The 20398-nt window shown below is 45.3% G+C and overlaps 1 protein-coding gene across 1 annotated transcript in view; it reads right to left on the reverse strand.

Annotated features, from left to right (window-relative positions):
- ADAM12 (ADAM metallopeptidase domain 12) overlaps window positions 1-20398 on the reverse strand; it is a 390084-nt gene that overhangs the window by 5674 nt on the left and 364012 nt on the right.

Consider the following 20398-nt stretch of genomic DNA (forward strand, 5'->3'; position numbering starts at 1 on the left):
ACAAGAGTCGGACGCGACTTAGTGACTAAACCACCAAACACCCATCATTTAGTTACAGACACTCAAAGACGAGTCTTCAGATGCCACGTTGCTGACCGGCCTTGGATGTAGAGTTGCTGGCGTCTCTGGCCCGCTGTCACCCAGAGGATGCCAACTTCCCCTGTGCTGTTCAGGCTTCTTTTCACTTTAGAAAGGCCCAGCACGAGAAGCTAGTGAAAGTCTTTTCAAGGAACACACTCATTTCTTCAAATTTGCCGGAACCCTCTAACAGAACTGGTTCAGCTGCGGGTGAACCAGAAAGGGAGGGGGCCACCCTCTCCCACCAACATGGGGTCAGTCACGCTGCTCCCCATAAAATGCATTACTGTTCTTCTACTGAAATACTTGCTGAGGATTCGTTCAAAGAGTCACCAACATGCCTGGAAAATGACACCCAGGAGGAAAATCCACGTCCACCAGAGGCCAGTGAGGGAGCCAGCAGTAGAGGGTGGGCAGAGCATGAACTTGGAGTTTCTGCTCTGGGTTTTATGCAAAGACCAACACTCTGGGACTTGTGCAAGTCTCTGGACTTCTCTGAACCTCAGTTTCTCTGGGTGTAAAGTGGGAGAAAACAAAGACCCTTCTCATAGCGTTGTTATGAGGACTACATCATGCATGGGAAACTCCCAGAACATGGATAACAATGATTAAAAGGCAGCTGTGTTCCTGGGGTTCCTTCCTTGGTTACTGTGGTGGGGGTGGGGGGGCAGCGGAGCGTTTCACTGGAGCCATGGTGGGAAGTCGGTGAGCACTGATAACACTGTTTTGAGCCCAGGGTGAACTTAGGGATCAAGACACCACCCACTCTGGGCCTTGGAGCCTAGAAACACCTGTGTGTGCACAGAAAGTGTGCAGGAAAGGGTGCCAGGAACTCAAGGAAGACAGGACATCCTAATAAACAGATGGCCTCGCCCCTGTGATAGCACTCAGTATTCCATACATCCAGGACCACCCGGGATGATTTAAGAACATTTGAGTTGACTTTCTCATGGTACTCACTCCACATGATTACATCTCCACAGCAGTCAGAGCTCAAAGAATGTGACAATATAGTCCCTGTGCAACCCCCTCTTTAATGTTATCCCCTTGTGGCTCAGTTGGTAAAGAATCCCCCTGCAAGGCGGGAGACCTGGGTTCAATCCCTGGGTTGGGAAGATCTCTTGGAGAAGGGCATGGCAACCCACTCCAGTATCCTGGCCTGGAGAATTCCATGGACTGTATAGTCCATGGGGTCACAAAGAGCCGGACATGACTGAGCTTTTCACTTTCACTTTGTGAAGCAAAGGAAGCTATAATACCACAGAAGTTTGTCAACCACAGCTGCATGGAAAGTATGGCAAGTTGAGACAATGGGCAAACTGGGAGAGGAGAGAACCACTGAACAGGGACGGACTGACAAGGGACCTTTCCACATGAGTGCTCATTTAAGGAAATACGAACAGCCCGCAGAATGTAAAAGAGAACACACCCCTCACCAGGGATACAGACCCACAATGAGCACAAGCGCTGAGGTCAGGCCGTCCGCGTATCTGACCGGGCTCTGTGCCGATGATGCACTCTGAGAGGACACTCAAGTTACGCCGCTTCTCCACGTTGTGAAGAGAAGGTGATGTGAGGGTTAAGTGAGAGATGATCTATTAACCTCTTAGCACAGAGCCTGGCGCACAGCGACCAATAAGCTACTATTATTGAAGGAGTGAACGGAACCACTTAAAAATGCCCTAATCGTACTGGGATTGCCACACACACACAGCTATATATGAAATAAATAACTGATAAACTATGGCATAGCACAGGGAACCCACTGCTCTGTGGCGATCTACATGGAGAGGAAATTGAAAAAAGACTGGATATACGTATATGTACAGTTGACTCCCTTTGCTGTCCAGCAGAAACTGACACAGAGTTGCAAAGCAGCTATACTCCAATAAAAACAAATTAATAAAAGCGCCAGAGTCCTCCCAACAGACTCACTCTGGGTGATAAACCATGGCACTAAATCAACTTCCGTTTCCTGTAAGATGGCAGAAAACTATGAGCGAGATATTAGTGTGCACCGTAAAAATGGAATGCATGCACCATAAACGTGAAAGACTTTGAAGATTAAATAATTCATGACTAAATGATGACTAGTTTTGCCACTAAGTATGAATAACTATCTAGTCTTGCTAGTAAAGATAATGTCAGGGTTTTACTGCAAGGCTGGAGAGAATGTGAGATGTATGTTACAATGTATCACAATATATTTGGATTTATCACAGAAGCTTAGGAGGTAATTAGGTGGGCCATTCATTCTGGTTTGCCTGGGACATGCCCAATTTATGGTACCACTGAATTTATTAATCACAGTCTCTCTAATGTGTCCTGGTTTCAGTTCAGTTCAGTCACTCAGTCGTATCCGACTCTTTGCAACCCCATGAATCGCAGCATGCCAGGCCTCCCTGTCCATCACCAACTCCCAGAGTTCACCCAAACTCATGTGCATCGAGTCGGTGATACCATCCAGCCATCTCATCCTCTGTCATCCCCTTCTCCTTCTGCCCCCAATCCCTCCCATCATCCGAGTGTTTTCCAATAAGTCAACTCTTCTTATGAGGTGGCCAAAGTATTGGAGTTTCAGCCTCAGCATCAGTCCTTCCAGTGAATACCCAGGACTGGTCTCCTTTAGGATGGACTGGTTGGATCTCCTTGCAGTCCAAGGGACTCTCAAGAGTCTTCTCCAACACCACAGTTCAAAAGCATCAATTCTTCGGCACTCAGCTTTCTTCACAGTCCAACTCTCACATCCATACATGACCACTGGAAAAACCATAGCCTTGACTAGACAGATCTTTGTTGGCAAAGTAATGTCTCTGCTTTTGAATATGCTATTTAGGTTGGTCATAACTTTCCTTCCAAGGCGTAAGCGTCTTTTAATTTCATGGCTGCAATCACCATCTGCAGTGATTTTGGAGCCCCCCAAAATAAAGTCTGACACTGTTTCCACTGTTTCCTGGTTTAGAGGAGAAATTATATAGTCACCGTAGTGATAAAAGCCCAGAGAGTTGAGATGTTGATTGAAAGTTCTGATTCAAACCTGGGCTCAGCAGAAATACCAATCTGCTTCCCTCCTGCCACACCCAGGACAGGTTTCTATGGAAACATGAAACAGGTAGCTGCCTAGGTAAGATGCCAGCTTCCCACCAGGCCCAACTGGGACAAACTGGCTTCATGGAACAGTAGAGTTAGTCAAAGATGAGGGGTCCTCCCTTCTCACGGATCAGACCTGGAGCCCAAAATCATCTGGACAGAAGCCCCTGCAGCACGTGCTCTGACCTTGGAGAGAGGAGCGGAGCTTCCGCACTCCCTTTGAGGCACCATTTTTCAAGCTGCCTTTGCAAAACCTGGACCCGGGGTTTCCTGAAGAAGTCCAATCCAACCTGGCCACAAAGAGCCGTCAGGATGGAGCAGAGGAATGACTCCAGGCCTCAGTGAACATAAACTCCACACTCAATAAACATTTCTTTAGACTGACTTTCATTTTTAAAAAGGAAACAAGTTCAGATGCCCCTTTCTCTTCAACTCCTAGGTACCGGAGAAAAATCATGATCCGTTATTAAATAGAGTGGTCTCGGGCTTCCCTGGTGGCTCAGTGATAAAAAATCCACTTGCCAATGCGGAGACTTGGGTTCAATCCCTGGTCTGGGAAGATCCTGCATGCCACGGAGCAGCTGGGTCCATGCACCAAAAACTACGGAGTCTGTGCTCTAGAGTCTGGGAGCTACAACTACTGAAGCCCACTCACCCTAGAGCCTGTGCTTCACAATGGGAGAGGTCACGACGGTGAGAAGCCCATGCCCCACAACTAGAGAGGAGCCCCCCTCACTCGCTGCAACTAGAGAAAAGCCCACACAGCAACAAAGAACCAATGCGACCCAAAACAAATAAATAAAGTTACCAAAAAAAAAAAATAGTGTTCTCATTTCTCCATTTTCTGCTCATGTTTTAGTAATAGTCACATATTTCAAATAATTTTTAGAGGGACGAGAATAAATTTTTAGATCCAAATATAGCCTTTTGCCTTGACTGTCATAGAGAATTCTCAACTGTTATCTCCGTCTGCATGATCAGCAAGAGGAAGTGCATCCTGCTTTTCCAGGGGGAATCCCCCCAGGAAGACCGGATGTTATCGCAGGAAAATGCCAGAGATGCCACAGAGGTCCCAGTGAGCTTGTGCAGGGCTGAGCTGGGGGTAGGGCAGCATGAATGCTGCTCACCGTCTGGCCATCCCTGGCCCTGCAGGAATTGGATGCCTCCTGATAACAACAGGGATAACTGGTTCCCGGGGAGATGCCTTGTTCAGAAGAGGCAGGCATCCTTGTAAGAGCGTGTTTGTACCTAGCTGGAAGAGGTCCTTACTTCTTTCCTGCTAAAACCACCTGAAGACGGTAAGGAAAATGCACATGGAGGAGCGGAACCCCACTTCTGGGAAAGCTGAATATATGAGAAAAGGATGCAAAGTGTGCAGCAGGCTGGGCCGAGAAGAGCCCATGAAAGGGAGAACCTGGAAGAGCACCCACCCTGCCTGCCAAGGACGAGACACGGGAGTGAGCAGGTGACGTGGGTCAGGGCTGAAGGCACAGCAGACGAGCTCAGCCATCTGCGCATGCGTGGAGCAGGGGAGGGTCCTGGCAGGGTCTCTGCTGAAAGCAGAGGAGGCCAAACCACCACCATCCCTCAAAGCCCGCTGTCTCTGTGGTGCCCTGGGATGTGGGCAATGTAAGAGCTGGTCCTGAGCTCTAACCTGGCCCTTCCCCCAGCTGACCTGCAACTGGTCCTTCCTCCCAGGAAGCCCTCCCTTCCTTTAAAGAGGAACGCAGACACACTAATCAAAACTGCTGAAAGAAGGAAGGAAGGAACCACAATAAACAAAGGGCCGACTAAGAACCCGCTGGCAAAAGTGTGTATGTATGTAAGGAAACGAAAAAGGAGCTGGCAAAAGTTAAGAGAAACAGGGAAGGAAAAACCAAAGCAACAGCACAAACCAAGGGCCTGGACGCACTGAACACAGTCAGGGCTACCGCGGTCCAGCTGAGGGAAAGGAGGAAAAGTTCAAGGGTAAAGGACAAAGAACGCCGGCAAAGGGATCTGAGCAAATAGTACAGAGAGAAAAGATATTCACCATTAACACGCAAAAACTTTTCTGAAAGAGTCAAGTCCTGGAAAGTGTACACTGTTTCCCTGGGGAAGTGCGTGAGACTCATCACAGTGACAGACTTTATTCTGCTGGGCTCCAAAATCACTGCAGATGGTGACTTCAGCCATGAAATTAAAAGAAAAGTTCCTTGGAAGAAAAGCTATGACAGACTTAGACAGCATATTAAAAAGTAGAGACATTACTTTGCCAACAAAGGTCCATATAGTCAAAGCTCTGGTTTTTCCAGTAGTCATGTATGTGAGAATTGGACCATCAAGAAGGCTGAGTGCTGAAGAATTGATGCTTCTGAACTGTAGTGTTGGAGAAGACCCTTGAGAGACCCTTGGACAGCAAGGAGATCAAACCGGTCCATCCTAAAGGAGATCAACCCTGAATATTTATTGGAAAGACAGGTGCTGAAGCTGAAGCTCCAATACTTTGGCCACCTGATGTGAAAAGCTGTCTCACTGGAAAAGACTGATGCAGGAGGAGAAGAAGGTGACAGAGGGTGAGATGGTGGGATGGCATCACTGACTCAGTAGACATGAGTTTGAACAAATTCCAGGAGATAGTGAAGGACAAGGAAGCCTGGCATGCTGCAGTCCATAGGGTAACAAAGAGTCAGGCATGACTGAGCAACTGAACAACACCAACATCAGAAATAAGATACAACTCTTCAAAGCTACTGGCCTTTCAAGGATACAGAATCAGGTCACTTACAAGGAAAAAAAGATAAGCCATCTTCTGATTTCTTCAGAGCAGATAGAGGAAGCATGCATGGAAGAGCTTCAAGGAAGAAAGTGTGACCCATTAATTTTATGCCTAAAACATCATTGAAAAAGTAAACAAAAGACATTGATGTCTTTGAACATGCAAAAATTCAGAGAAAATTCGTCCCAAGAGTTCTAGAAGAAATTCTGAAAGTCCTACAGAATAGACTTCAGCCAGACAGGAAAAGGATGGCTCAGTGGCAAAAAGATTGAGCACTAAATCACTTGATTGTGGACCTCAGCTTAACAAAACTGTGGGAATTATGGCTACAGAACAGAAAGTAGATGTTACAAGCTGTAATACAGACAGTTCTGTAAGATAGACATTACAGAACTAACCGAAGTTATGAGGTGGATCATCCATTTCTAGATGCACGATGGGCTGGGTTATTTTGACCTATCTTCTCTCTAAAATTGTTGGATAGAATATATTTAAATTTTTTTCTTAAAAGTATCAAGAGCTACAAGATAGTAAGATGTTATCAGGCCAGCATCTAAGTGAAAGAAGCCCAGAGGGGTTAGTAGTACACTGAAGCTATAGGTATTTGCCCAGTTAGGGAAACCTGGGGTTTGGTTCTGATCCCCTTTTAAGGTGAGGGATGCAGGGGTTAAGGGTCGGCACCTGTCCCAGTTCTCTTTCTGACCTCTCCTTGATCAAGCTGGGCTCTGCAGAAGACTATACCTCAGGGTAAGAATCTTCCAGAAATCAACACTTATCATTGTCCATCCCTAGCAGACTGCAGAGACAGTTCCCTTATCCCTAGTTAGACTGCAGGGAGAGTTCCCTTGGTGCTGGGCAGACTGACCTGTAACCACAAACTGCCCTTTCGGACCAGAAACTGACGTCACATCACACATCACCTGGGTGGCTCAGTAAGCCCTGAGTCATTTCACTGGGCCTCAAGCTGGTGTTGCCTTGGCCACCTGACAGATGCAAATACACCCTCTCTGGGGGGAACAGCCTTCGTCCTAGACCTGCAAGAGCTCCCAGAGAACTTTCCAGTGAAGTAAGCTCACAGGAAATGACCAGGAAGCAGGGAATCATGAGAAAGAGAGAGAGAGGGAAGGATAAAACCTCAGCAGCAACACACCCAAAGATTTTGGATTTTGAAATTATTGGAGCAAATATTCTTATAAAAAATAAAAGACAAGCCTCATAGCTGAGTAAGAACCAAAGAGAACATCCAGAAACAAAAAGCAAAACACAGATAAGTACATGTTTTGTTATGCTTAGTTTGATACCATTTATATAAACTGAAAAAATACTAGTCATATATATTATTCATGGATACCTACTTACATAAAAATATATGAAAAGTACTGGAGGAGGGCATGGAAGCCCACTCCAGTTATTCTTGTCTGGTGAATCCCATGGACAGAAGGGCCTGCCAGGGCTGCAGTCCATGGAGTCCCAGAGTCGGACATGACTGAAGTGACTTAGCATGCACACACACATAGAAAATCAACACCAAACTTAGGCCAGAGCTTGTATCTGGCATGGGCTGAAGCAGTCTATACTATTTAATTTTTCCTTTTCTAATAAAGAAATATATGCATATATCTGAAAGTTAAATAGTTGTATACCTAGAGAAACAGGTAACAATGGTTATTTCCATGCAGTATAAATATGGGTGGATTTTGGATCATTTTTACATTTATATATTTGCTAGACCCTCACTTTTATGACAGAGAAGGCAATGGCACCCCACTCCAGTGTTCTTGCCTGGAGAATCCCAGGGAGGGGAAGCCTGGTGGGCTGCCATCTATGGGGTCGCACAGAGTTGGACACGACTGAGCGACTTCCCTTTCACTTTTCACTTCCATGCATTGGAGAAGGAAATGGCAACCCACTCCAGTGTTCTTGCCTGGAGAATCCCAGGGAGGGGAAGCCTGGTGGGCTGCCATCGATGGGGTCGCACAGAGTCGGACGCGACTGAAGCGACTTCCCTTTCACTTTTCACTTCCATGCATTGGAGAAGGAAATGGCAACCCACTCCAGTGTTCTTGCCTGGAGAATCCCAGGGAGGGGAAGCCTGGTGGGCTGCCGTCGATGGGGTCGCACAGAGTCGGATGCGACTGAAGCGACGCAGCAGCAGCAGCAGCACTTTTATGAAAGACCTACATTAGTACCTGTCTTCACTAACCGACAGAAATCTGAAGAGGATCTTCGCTTTCACACACGAAAAGGCAAAAAGCCAGCTTTCGGCATTGTGTGTGGGGGGGCAACAGCCATTGAGCAGAGGGGTGGCACCACCAAGCTCCCGCCCCAGGAACTGCACTCAGCATGCCCGCCAGAGCTCTGAGCCCGGTCTGTGAGCATCCGTGCTTTATCTCGATTTGCATCCCTAACAAGATGTGTCCTAAGGTAATCGCTTCTTTACTTTGTGCCATTTTGGCTTATGAAAGGTTTCACAGAAACGCTCTGCTTTTAGACAGTAGGGAAAGCTATTTAAAATATTAACCACAACAGAATAAATTTCAATGTTGGGGCCAAAGGAGAAAACATAGACTCTTTAAAAATTATAAACACGGTAAACACAAAAATGAGAACAGGCACAGATAAAGCAGTGTTTGGGAAACTTCTAGATTTACATGCTATGTAATCAAACATGAATATAAGTGAAATAATGATCTAAGAAGTTAGAGAAAAATTAAGCTAAGTACAAAAGAAAAATGAAAGTGATAAAGATAAGCGCAGAATAAAAAGTAAAATAAAAGTTACTATCATTTAGCAAAGACATTACAGACATCCTAATAAAGTTATATGTTTTCATTTAATTATCACAAAGTCCAATGAGAGAGAGATTATCTCAGATTTGTAGAGAGGAGATGAAAGTAATGTTTCTGTGGTCTAACGGCAGGAAAAGGAAAATTATATATAAAATCTAGGGCTGGTTCTCTGGGGGTGGTGGCGTGGAGGAGAATGTGAGAGTTGGACCATAAAGAAGGTTGAGCGCCAAAGAATTGATGCTTTCAACTTGTTGCGCTGGAGAAGACTCTTGAGAGTCCCCCAGACAGCAGGGAGATCAAAGCAGTTAATCCTAAAGGAAATCAACCCTGAACGTTCCTTGGAAGAATTGATGCTGAAGCTCTAATACTTTGGCCACCTGATGTGAAGATCTGACTCATTGGAAAAGAACCTGATGCTGGGAAAGACTGAAGGCAGGAGAAGGGGATGACAGAGGATGAGATAGTTGGATGGCATCATCGACTCAATGGACATGAGTTTGAGCAAACTCTGGGAGATAGTAAAGGACAGGAAAGCCTGGTTTGCTGCAGTCCATGGGGTTGCAAAGAGTCGGACAAGATTTAGAGAGTGAACGACAATGAAGAATGGAGGAGGAACCAGATAAATCTAGTATAGAAAAGATAAGCCAATAAAGGACAAATAAATACACAAACACAAGGAACAATGCCAAGGATCAGCCAGGAGGTTATCTAGAAAAATAAAGTTGGATTCCTACTTCATTTTATACACTAAATAGCAGATGGATCAAATACTTAAATGTGAAAAAAAGATCATGAAGCTATTTGAAATAGAAAAACACATTTGTAATCTTTGGGTAGACAAACCTTTTAAACAACAAAAAGTCACAAGAGGTGACAAAGCCATTTACGAAAAAGGGAAAAAACAAACGGATTTTAAACCTGTGAAAAGATCCCCCATCTCATGTATAGGAAGAAAAACATGTAGGTTTTTTTTTTTTCAACCTATCATATTGGCAAAGATAAGAAAAATCCTGCACGCACTGCATTGATGAAGACTTGGGGAACAGAAATAGGGATGCATCTTTCAGAGGCATTTCTGCCTCATCTATCAAGTTTCTAAATGCATATGGCCTTTGATCTGCAACTGTGCTCCCAGAAATTTGTCCCACATCCATTGTCAAGCATGGGCTCAAGGTGCCCGGGCATGAATATGCCTGTTCAAAGGATCAAATGATGAAACCACCCATGCAGCCATCAGTAAAGGACCGGTTAAAGGATTTACAGTGTGGCCCTACCATGAAATACTACACAGCCAGTGAAAAGGATTCGATCGATCTGGAATAACCAAAATGGAAAGAAGTACCAGGTGCGCTGCCATTTGATTTCAAAATTAGGATCCAAGGTTTGAAAAAAGAGCGATAGCCAGGTGGTGGTTGCTGAAGACGGGGGATGGGCAGAGAGGTTTCACTGTACCTTTTAATTTTGAGTGTTTGAAAATTTTCAACTTTTCCATAACCTCTCACTCTGCAGAGAGAGACAGGTGGAAGAGACTTTTCACTGTATTCTAAATTACATTTTACAAAAACCTAGTGTTAATGACTGACCGAGTTCACTTTCACTTTTCACTTTCATGCGTTGGAGAAGGAGGTGGCAACCCACTCCAGTGTTCTTGCCTGGAGAATCCCAGGGACGGGGGAGCCTGGTGGGCTGCTGTCTATGGGGTCGCACAGAGTCGGAGACGACTGAAGTGACTTAGCAGCAGCAGCAGCAGCAGTGTTAATGATTGCTTTTGGGAAGTGAGCCTGGTGATAGAGGTGGGAGGGAGATTACTTTCCAAATAAGCCTTTACACTGTTGGAATTTTTACTTACAGGCATCCATTGCCATTAGAATATAAAGGTAAAGTGTCAGGCATCCATTTTTTTATGTACAATTTGGGTGTTTACAGTAATAGAAGTGAGTGGAAAACAAACACTCCTTTGAATACTGTAATCACTTGAATGGCTTCCCTCTGAAGTTATTTCTCTCCAGGGAGATGAAGGTGCTTCCACATCAGATGAGTTTGTCTTGTGAGTATTAGTGCATGATGTGCGTGCTCAGTCGCGCCTGACTCTTTGCAGCCCCACGGACTGTAGCCCGCCAGGTTCCTCTGTCCGTGGGATTCTCCAGTCAAGAATACTGGAGCGGGTTACCATTTCCTCCTCCAGGGGACCTTTCCGCCCCAGGGCTCAAACCCATGTCTCTTGCATCTCCTGCCCTGATGGGCGATTCTTTTCCACTAGTACCACCTGGGAAGCCTTGGTATACGATATGAAACCCCAAATATTTTAGCTGAAATTCCTGCAAGTTACTGGGTAGGCAGAAGTGAGCGGGAGTCCCAAACCTTGGTAGCTACAATTTAAAGTCTTATGCTCTAGCTGGGCAGTAGCTCTACTTCAGATTTACAGGATGAAGTGCCTAAGATCTTTACTCACCTATGGCTCACTGGTCGGGTGGGCCCCGAGGGAGTATGCGATCCCGTGACAAGGCTTCCTATTTACTGCTGAGAATTCAGCTCAGTTCAGTGTACTTCCTACATGTCTACTGCGTTCACGGTGTGCACAAGGGCTCAGGTGTGCCTGGAAAGGAGTACATCTCCTGCTGCCGGCTATGGGGTCGCACAGAGTCGGACACGACTGAAGCGACTTAGCAGCAGCAGCAGCAGCAGCAGCAGCCTTCTGAAATGGAGCAGGCCAGGTGCCCAGGTAACTCCGGACCAAGGTGGCGGGTGAGTGAGGAGACCCCGGGAGGACTGCAGGAAGGCTCAGGAGGAAGGGGTCTTGGGTGGACGTCTGGGTAAAAGGATGAAATCTGAGAAGCAGAGAGAAGACACCGAGGACCCTCCCCAGCTTTAGGTTTCCCTTTAGTAACACAGGTTTTTATAACGATCAGTTTTCCCATATTTCACCTCCCTGCCTCGGGAGTATATCCTGATGAATATATTTCCTTTTCTCAGTATGTACTGGCATTTCTGACAAGCAAGGGTCTAGATCATCAGGCTTGCAAACTCTGTGAGGGCTGGTCTAAGTATCAGACGCCCACACAGATCAGAAGGGTGCAAATCCTCATTCAAATAAATTCAGATGCGAATTCGTTCTATGGCAGACAACTCTGCAAGTTTGGGGTCAACCTCAGAGGGACTGGCCAGGACCTGATGGCTCTGAAATCATGGTCTAAATTAGCTTTGCTCCTATTTGTATCCTTACAAAGCATTTATGAACGAATAGTTCTTGCTTATAAGTAACAGCCCATGTTAACTGTTCATCACTCTGTGTGGGTTGGTGGAGGGAGGGCTCTTTGAAATAGCTCTCCCTACTTCCCTCTGACACTACTTACATTGAGTCTGGTTGCTCTACCATCTTAGAAGAGATGTACAATGTTGGGCAGCCTTGTTTTACAAAATACAGTGCGTTGTATGTTCTACAGACACAGATAAGGTGTGGAGGAGGAGAAATGTCAGAGACACTGAACTGAAAATCTCACCTCTACAAACAATGGAGGATTTTTCACACAGAATCTAGAAAGAGGGTACTGATGAGCCTGTCTGCAGGGCAGGAATGCAGGGCAGACACAGAGAACAGATTTATGGAAATGGGCGGTGGGGGGAGGAACGAGAGGGTGCCGCAAATGGAGAGGGTGGCATGGAAGTATCTACACGGCCATATGTCAAGTAGACGGCCAGTGGGAATTTGCTATATGACTCAGAGAACTCACCCCGGGGCTCTGTGACCACCTAGAGGGGTGGGAAAGGGCGGGAGGTGGGAGGGAGGTTCAAGAGGGAGGGGACGTATGTACACCTCTGGCTGATTCACGTTGCTGTATGGCAGAAATGAAACCAATATTGTAAAGCAATTATCCTTCAATTAAAAATACATTTAAAAAGAAGATGCCATGAGTATCTGGAATGCAACACAACTAATGTTTCTGACCAGGGGCTGGTTCTAAGATCAGTCAAGACAAATGGCTGGAGCATGATACTATTATAAGCAAAAGCAGAGAGAAATGCAAGTCTCTCCTGTTACTATATGAGGCTTTGTAGGATGCGAGAAGGTTCCCCCATCCCACCCCATCACCTTTATCTGTGGCAAAAATGGGGAAAATGGATTAAAGATTGCCGAGGCAGCCGGTGATCTAAGACCTGCTCGCCATCACGGTCTTCCTGCAGTTCCTCCCTTCTGCGCGCTCTGTATCCACCTGTTTCTGCAGCCATTCTAAGTCTGCAGCCCTGGTCTCCACCTCCGGGGGTCTCGCTATTTGGCCTCATGTTGCCGTGCTTCCTCCTCTGCGAAATGGGGTATTGGTGGTGTCTGCCTCCTAGGCCCCTCCAGGGGGTTAGAAATGCCTGCAGAGCACTTAGCCTGGGATCACTGGCCACATAACTGGCGTTCAACACATGCTTGCTGCTTTATAACAACTCAAAACACAACCGAGGTGCTCCTTATCTTAAAACACTTAGGGTAATAACTCAAACAGGCATACACACACACACACAGACAATTATAAACCATTCAGTTATAAGAATAAAAACAGGAATTAATCCTGCCTTTGCTGGAATTTCTGCAGCACAGAAACGCGCCAGAAACAGGGTTGGCAGATATTCTCATAAGCCCATCTGCTGCCTCAAGAAAGGACCTGAATTCAGCAAAAATCAATCTAAGAGATAGGTTCAGTTGCTTTTCTTTTTTCCTATTGTTCTAGTAAAGAAGTTAATCTAACTGGAAAAACAACTTTAGCCAGTCAGGTCAGTAGCGTTAATCACTGATAAGATTCTACGGAGGAAAACCACTTCCTAACTTTTCCCAGGAAATGAAGGGCTTAAAAAAATAAAACAATCCAAGTAGGGTCACACATCGGCATGTACAGTTCAAATGCTGTTTTATGGTGCAAACCTTAAAAAAATTACAGATAAGTGCTAAGTGATGCTTTCATGAGGTTTTTACTCGTTTGAAGGATGGCTCATCTATGGATTGAAGGTGCCACTTATACTCCCATTAGAATCATGGCACACTGCAGTCTGACAGCAGAAAATTGCATTTCGATCTACTTCTTAGCACAGACTTCTCTAGATATAACTCTGTGAGTGGAGAAATCTATTTCTTAGATGTGACATTGAACGTACTCTTATTTAAACTCTAGATGAGTGAATTAAGCCTATTAGTCATAATAAAATGCATAAAGGATTTCAGTTTGCTACATCCTAGAAATCTAACGAAACTCCAGAATTTGCCCCCCCAGCCCATTGTCTCAGCGGGGAACACATTTAGGCGCACTGGGGGTTTGGCAGGTTAAGACAATCACCAGAGTGTCATCACACCTCCTAGTCTCTTGAGCCACACCTATTTTTAAAATTCATCTTTAGTGACTTGAGAGCCTCTCTTGGGTGATGGTACGACACTCCACCCATGCCCAGAGCTCTCTCAGGGTCCCTGGGTACCGTCTGTGTCAGGGGGCTGTGCCCACTGCCTCCCACCCTGGGCTTCTCCAGGCTGGATCCTCTCCCGGCAGCTCAGGACTGAGCCTACAGGGAGTCGTCCTCTCCCCCATACACGTGCCCCTGGTGTAGCCTCTCCCTCATCTGCCGACCAACCTGAGACCCACACCAGGCTGCAGTGGTCTGCGCCCTGTGCTGAGGTTTCAGGACGGAAGGGAATCGGCAGGCAGAAAAGGAAAGCATAAAACTCTATGTCAGATATTACTTCTCCTGGAGTCTCTGGCTCGCCCGGGGCCTCTCAGGGCCCCCTTCCCTCATGGAAGTCAAATCAGTTGACTTTACAGATGATGTCTGGGGTCAGGGCAAGGAATCCTTTCATGCTACAAAGCCGTGAGCTCCCGGACGCAGTCTCTCCCCCTGCCTGGGTGTCAGAGCTCAAGCCTGCCGTCCGAAGACACACTTCCAGGACACATGCTTGGACACATTGTCCTCTTTAATATATATTACTTTAACATGATCGTACGGTAAAATGGATTTTTCTGGGGTGCAAAGTTGTATGTTTTTGAACACTTTTTAATCCAGGGGAAAAAACCACCTAAAATATCTTAAGATTAACCATCATTGAAGGAGGAAACAGAACAGGTTCCATTTGAAAGCAGGACTCCATCTTGGGCCGGACTGTGGACTCTGAGCTCTTTGCCCAGTATCTATGGAAACGACATACCAACTGGAAAACCAGGCCCCCAGATGGAAGAGCCCCAGGGCTTGTACCTAGACTCTCCATCCCTAAAAGAATACCCTATTATCTGTGTAACTGAATAGAATCGTAAATTCTATTATGCTTACTGGGGTATGACCACAGGCCTATTGATAATTGTCCACTGTGTTCTTGCCTGGAGAATCCCAGGGATGGGGGAGCCTTGTGGGCTGCCGTCTATGGGGTCGCACAGAGTCGGACACGACTGAAGCGACTTAGCAGCAGCAACTACCTAGGCTTAAGGCATATGAATCACAGGTTAACTTTGATTGTATCTTTCTTTTCCTTTGTTCAGACTAGTTTCAGGGAATTTGGGGAGGTGGGTTTGGGCACGTACACTTAGGGTATATAAGATTTTCACAAAAACTGGTTGGGGTCCTTGGCTAAGAGGAGACTCTGCTTTGGGTCCACTGGTGTAATAAACTGCACCCCACTATCTGCATTGTCCTTCTGAGTGAGTTTGTTTCCCAGAATGCGTGGCTGCAACATCATCAGAAAGCCGCCCCAAACACTTTGGGGTCCTTTGGTCGCCACTCCTGGAACCTGCCCTGTTTTTCTTTCCTCCTTTTTCTCTTCCAGAGTCTGAGATGAACTCGTTATGCAGTGCTGTCCCTGGGGCCTCTGCAGTGGTCCCTGAGCTGGCAGTGGGCTGGTTTGTCTGGTGTCCTCACTGACATGCCTGTTCCTGGTGACTTGTGAATATAACATGCCAGGCAGAGCGGGGCCAGGACTGTGCCAGGCAGAACAATGGTATTCTACCAGGCTCCCTGCCTGCATACAGTTGTACATGACCACACACCCCTGTGTGTGACTTCTTTTTTTTTCCATCATTTTTCCAGCCTTTTCTCAAGCCCACACTTTGCCTTTCATGCTCAGGCTGTGTTTCGGGAGAAGTTGGCAGCAGTCAGCTAAAAGCCAGATGAATATACTGAATGCTTTTCCTCTCAAAGAGCTGACAGGATGAAAGGGAAATGAAAGTTCGCTTCCTCGACCAAGGCTGAGGAGTTAGTTTGAGAAGCTTGAGTGGCAAGGCTCATTTCCCTGAGAAGGAAATGGTATCCCTGAAAGGCCCGTCTGTGGACAAGAGAAGAGAGTTGATTCAACTGTCCTTGATTTGTAAAGATCACACAGAACACTTAATGGCAAGATCAAGCATTTTCTGTAAAGAACTAACTCACCCTTTGGATGTGAGGTCAACCACTATCATGGTGTTTATGAAAGCATTTTCCCTCTGGAACGTGTAGATGGTAAGCCTGGTGGATGAGGCAGGGCTAGCCACCGAACGTGTGTCTGCCGCGTCCTGGGGGACAGGGCACAGGCAATACTAAGGCACCAAGGGCCAGTGGGTTCGATCTGGGCCGCCAAACAAGAACCACCTCCAAGAGGCACCGCACCTGCACGGGATTAATGCCGGTCCCCTCGGTGTGATGAGAAGCGCGAGCCTAATCCAGATCATATGTCTCGGAAAAGCTCCAGACAGACCCCAGCCTGGAGTGAGAACTGTGGATTTTTCAGTTACTAATGTTTAAAGGGTAACATTTCCTTAGTTTCATAAAACAGAATGAAGGCCTTTTTTGAGGCCTGCTTTAAAGGAAATCTTGAAGGCGTCATCACTTCTGTGGGCAGTCACTGCTGGTAGGAAGAAAAGACACCAGCAAGTAAAAATATCCTTTCTCATTATGAGAGTCCCAGTGTCACATGGTACACAGGTGAGCTACTTAAAGGGGGGCATGAAAAGCCCCAGGACAAGAGAATCCATGGAGAAGAGGCTGATGGGCTCTGTGAATTACTGAAATTTGTGTATGAAGTATTGTGTATGGGTACATTCTCAAGGGTTCACAGCCTTCAACAGATTCTTGAAAAAATCCGTATGCCCAGAGAAATTTAGAAAGTACTCATCCCTTCCACTAATGTAAATCCAAGACAGGTTCACAAAATGAATGTAAAAGTACCATCAACGGGCAACAAAACAAGAAGTTACAGGTAGATCTTGATTGAAATGGGAGAAGACTTTATAAGCACAAAAGGAATAGGAGGATTCACCAAGGATTAATAAATACTCAAAACTGGAATTTTTATACAAAAAAAAAAAAAAAAGCCCAGCGTAAATAAAACTGAAAGGCAAATGAGGGAGATGTCTACAGTAAATTACTGGAAATGGGTAAGGATTCTTAACCTATTAAGAGAATGAACTCAAACGAATAAGGAAGAGAAACTCTCAAACAGAGAAAGATAGGTAAAGCATGGGAACAGACAACTCACAGAACAAATACAATTAATAGCAGCTGTGTGCTGGAGCCAGCTGCTACCAGCACATACCGGCTGATTCTCTGCTCTTGATTCAGAGACATCACCTCAATAACCTGAAATTGATCATGGTGGAGTTTTTACAGCAGAGAAATCACCTACAAATCAAGGCTTTTTTTTTTTTTTTGACAGTCAATTTACCAGCACACTTTGTTAATAGATATACAAAAAGCAGTTCAAGTGTACCAGCAGTCAAAGAAATGCAGAGAGAAATGAGGTCTGGGTGAGATGAAATAAGCACATTTCACCCTATTCCTCCTGCAAATTACAACATAAAAGTCTGGAGAAAGTCCATAAAGCAACCGACAGACACTCTGAAAGATGGAGAAAAGTAAATGGACTGGCTAGGGATCTCAGAGGGCTTCCTAGGTGGCTCAGTGATAAAGAAGCTGCCTGCCAATGCAGGAGACACAGGAGACGCAGGTTTGATCCCTGGGTCTGGAAGATCTCCTGGAGCAGGAGCATGGCAACCCACTCCAATATTCTTGCCTGGAGAATCCCATGGACAGAGGAGCCTGGTGGGCTACAGTCAGACACGACTTAGTGACTAAACAACAGGGACCTCAGAACTCGAGGAACTGCCCAGTAGCGAGTCCTTGTTTTTTTCTGTTTCCCCCTTCTTTATATCTTGGCCTGGGCTCTGGGGAGGTGCCCCCCTCCTAATCTGAAAATGCCAATAGCATCAGACTGAAAAAAAGAAAATATAAAAAAAAAGGCCTGAGGAGAGCCTATCTTTAGCTAAAAGAACAGGAGCAGCATGAGCCAGTAAGAGATACATTGTGGCCATACCTGACCTAATTCTGCCTCCAGGTGAGACTAGAAAAAAGCCATGCCCTGCTGTCCCCACTGGGTACCACATCCTGGACATGGCCCAGCCCTGTTACCCATCCCTCCCTACAGTAACAGGCCTCATCTCTTCCCTGGAACAAAGCCTGTGGATGGAACTTCCCAGTGGATTTCTTATCACCACAAAGACCAGAAGGAAGCAGGGCAACATTTTGCACATCTTGAAAGAAGAAAACAGTCAACCCAGAATTCTATATCCATGGAAAATATTTTTCAGTAATGAAAGCGAAACAGACATGTCCAGAGGAAGGAAAACTAAGAATTTTTCACCAGCAGACCTGCTTTAACGGAATAAAAGAAGTCTTTTCAGATAGGAAGGAAATGATAACAGAAAGAAACCTGGGGCATCAGAAGTGAAGAAAGAACAGGAGGAGGGATGGTATGAGTAGGTCCTGTAAACCATTCTCCTTAAGTTTAAAAAACGATGCTTGGTGGTTAAAAGCAAAAATGACATCTAGAGAGGTCTCACTACGTTAAGGTAACACTGAAGGCATCCACATCACAGAGGGAGAGGAATAAAGGGGCGGAAAAGATGGTGAAGCTCTACCTTCCACTTGAAGTGATAAAATATTGATACTAGTAGACTGTGATACATTATGTACATACAATGTAATCTTTAGAGCAGCAGTTTTCAGTTAGGGGTGATTGTGTCTCCTAGGAGACCTCTGGCCATGTTTAGAGGCATGATTACACACACTACTGCCATCTACAGTTGGTAGAAACCGAGATGCTGCTAAACATTCTATGATACACGGGACAGTCCGATGCAACACAGAGTCATCCAGCCCAAAATGTCAACGATGCTGAGGCTGAGAAACTCTGCCCTAAGGCAGCCAGACAAAAAAGTACAGACAGACATATTTCATAAACACTATAGATGAATCAATATGGAGTAGTGAAAAACGTTTAACAAGCCCACAGGAAGTCAGGAAAGAGGAGCATGATAAAAACATTAAAAAGATAGGCTTCAACTCTATTAATAATTTATATTAAAAGTAAATGGTCTGTATACACCAGTGAAAAGCCAGTGACAGAACGGATGAAAAATACATGCCTCAACTATATGCTGTTTCTCGGAAACTCATTTCAAGTGAAATGACATAAGTAAAAGTAAAAAGATGGAAAGACACATTCCTTGCAAACCCCAGTCAAAAAAAAAAAAAACAAAAAACTGAGCGAATGTATTAATGTAAGATAAAACAGATTTTAGGACAAAGTCACCAGAGCCAAAGAAGGACATCTGTTGTTGTTTAGCTGCTAGGTCACGTCCAACTCTTTTGCGACCCCACGGACTGTAGCCCGCCAGGCTCCTCTGTGCATGGGATTCTCCAGGCAAGAATACTGGAGTGGGCTGCCATGCCCTTCTCCAGGGGATCTTCCTAATTCAGGGATTGAACCCAGGTCTCCTGCATCTCCTGCGCTACCAGGGAAGCCCAAAATGAAGGATGTTACATAATGATGAAAGGATCAATTCACCAAGAAGACACTGCAGTCCAGATTGTTTTGTACCACAAACAACAGAGCTTCAAAACACATGAAGTAAAAACTGATGGCTGAAAAGAGACACGTGTATAGCTGGAAACTTCAGCATCCCTTTCAGTAATCTATAGAACTACTAGATGTAAAAAGCTATTTTATGTATCAAATGGGCAAAGCTTTGAAATATTAATACTTAATACCAGCAAAGTCACGGTGAGACAGACGCTCTGTACTAGTACGGGAACATAAGTGCAGGTTAGTCTTGAAAAATATTTATATATATTCAGAGGCTTAAAATGGTTATACCATTTTCCTTACCAGTGATTACATCTTTGTACTTTGCATTCGGTTTTTACTTTTGTCCCCACCTCAAGTTTCCTGTCATACAAACAGAAACCGTTACTTCCAACAGCATAAAAATGAGATCGTGCACATAAAGTGTGTTATACACTCTTGTAACTGCTGTACAGAAACTAAATCAGGGGTAGAGATTTTTGTAAATAATTTTTGAAGGTGGAAAATGTTAAGAAAGGATGCCCATTACCATTCCTATCTCCCAATGAGTCAGCTCTGTGCATCAGGGGGCCAAAGTATCAGGTATCTTATTGTATTTATTGTAAATATCTGTTTTATTGGCCAAGCCAAATTATTCACAGTGCCACCTGTCACTCTCCAAAATGTCGTAGTACATAGATCAAGGGTCCCCAGCCTCTGGGATCTAATGCCTGATGATCTGAGGTGAAGGTGATATGATAATAATAGAAATAAAGTGCACAATAAGTGTAATGAGCTTGAATCATTTGGAAACCGTCCTCCCCACCCCTCAGCCATGGAAAAGCTGTCTTC

The sequence above is a fragment of the Bos taurus genome, chromosome 26 (genome assembly GCF_002263795.3).
Source record: "Bos taurus isolate L1 Dominette 01449 registration number 42190680 breed Hereford chromosome 26, ARS-UCD2.0, whole genome shotgun sequence".
NCBI classification, from domain to species: domain Eukaryota; kingdom Metazoa; phylum Chordata; class Mammalia; order Artiodactyla; family Bovidae; genus Bos; species Bos taurus.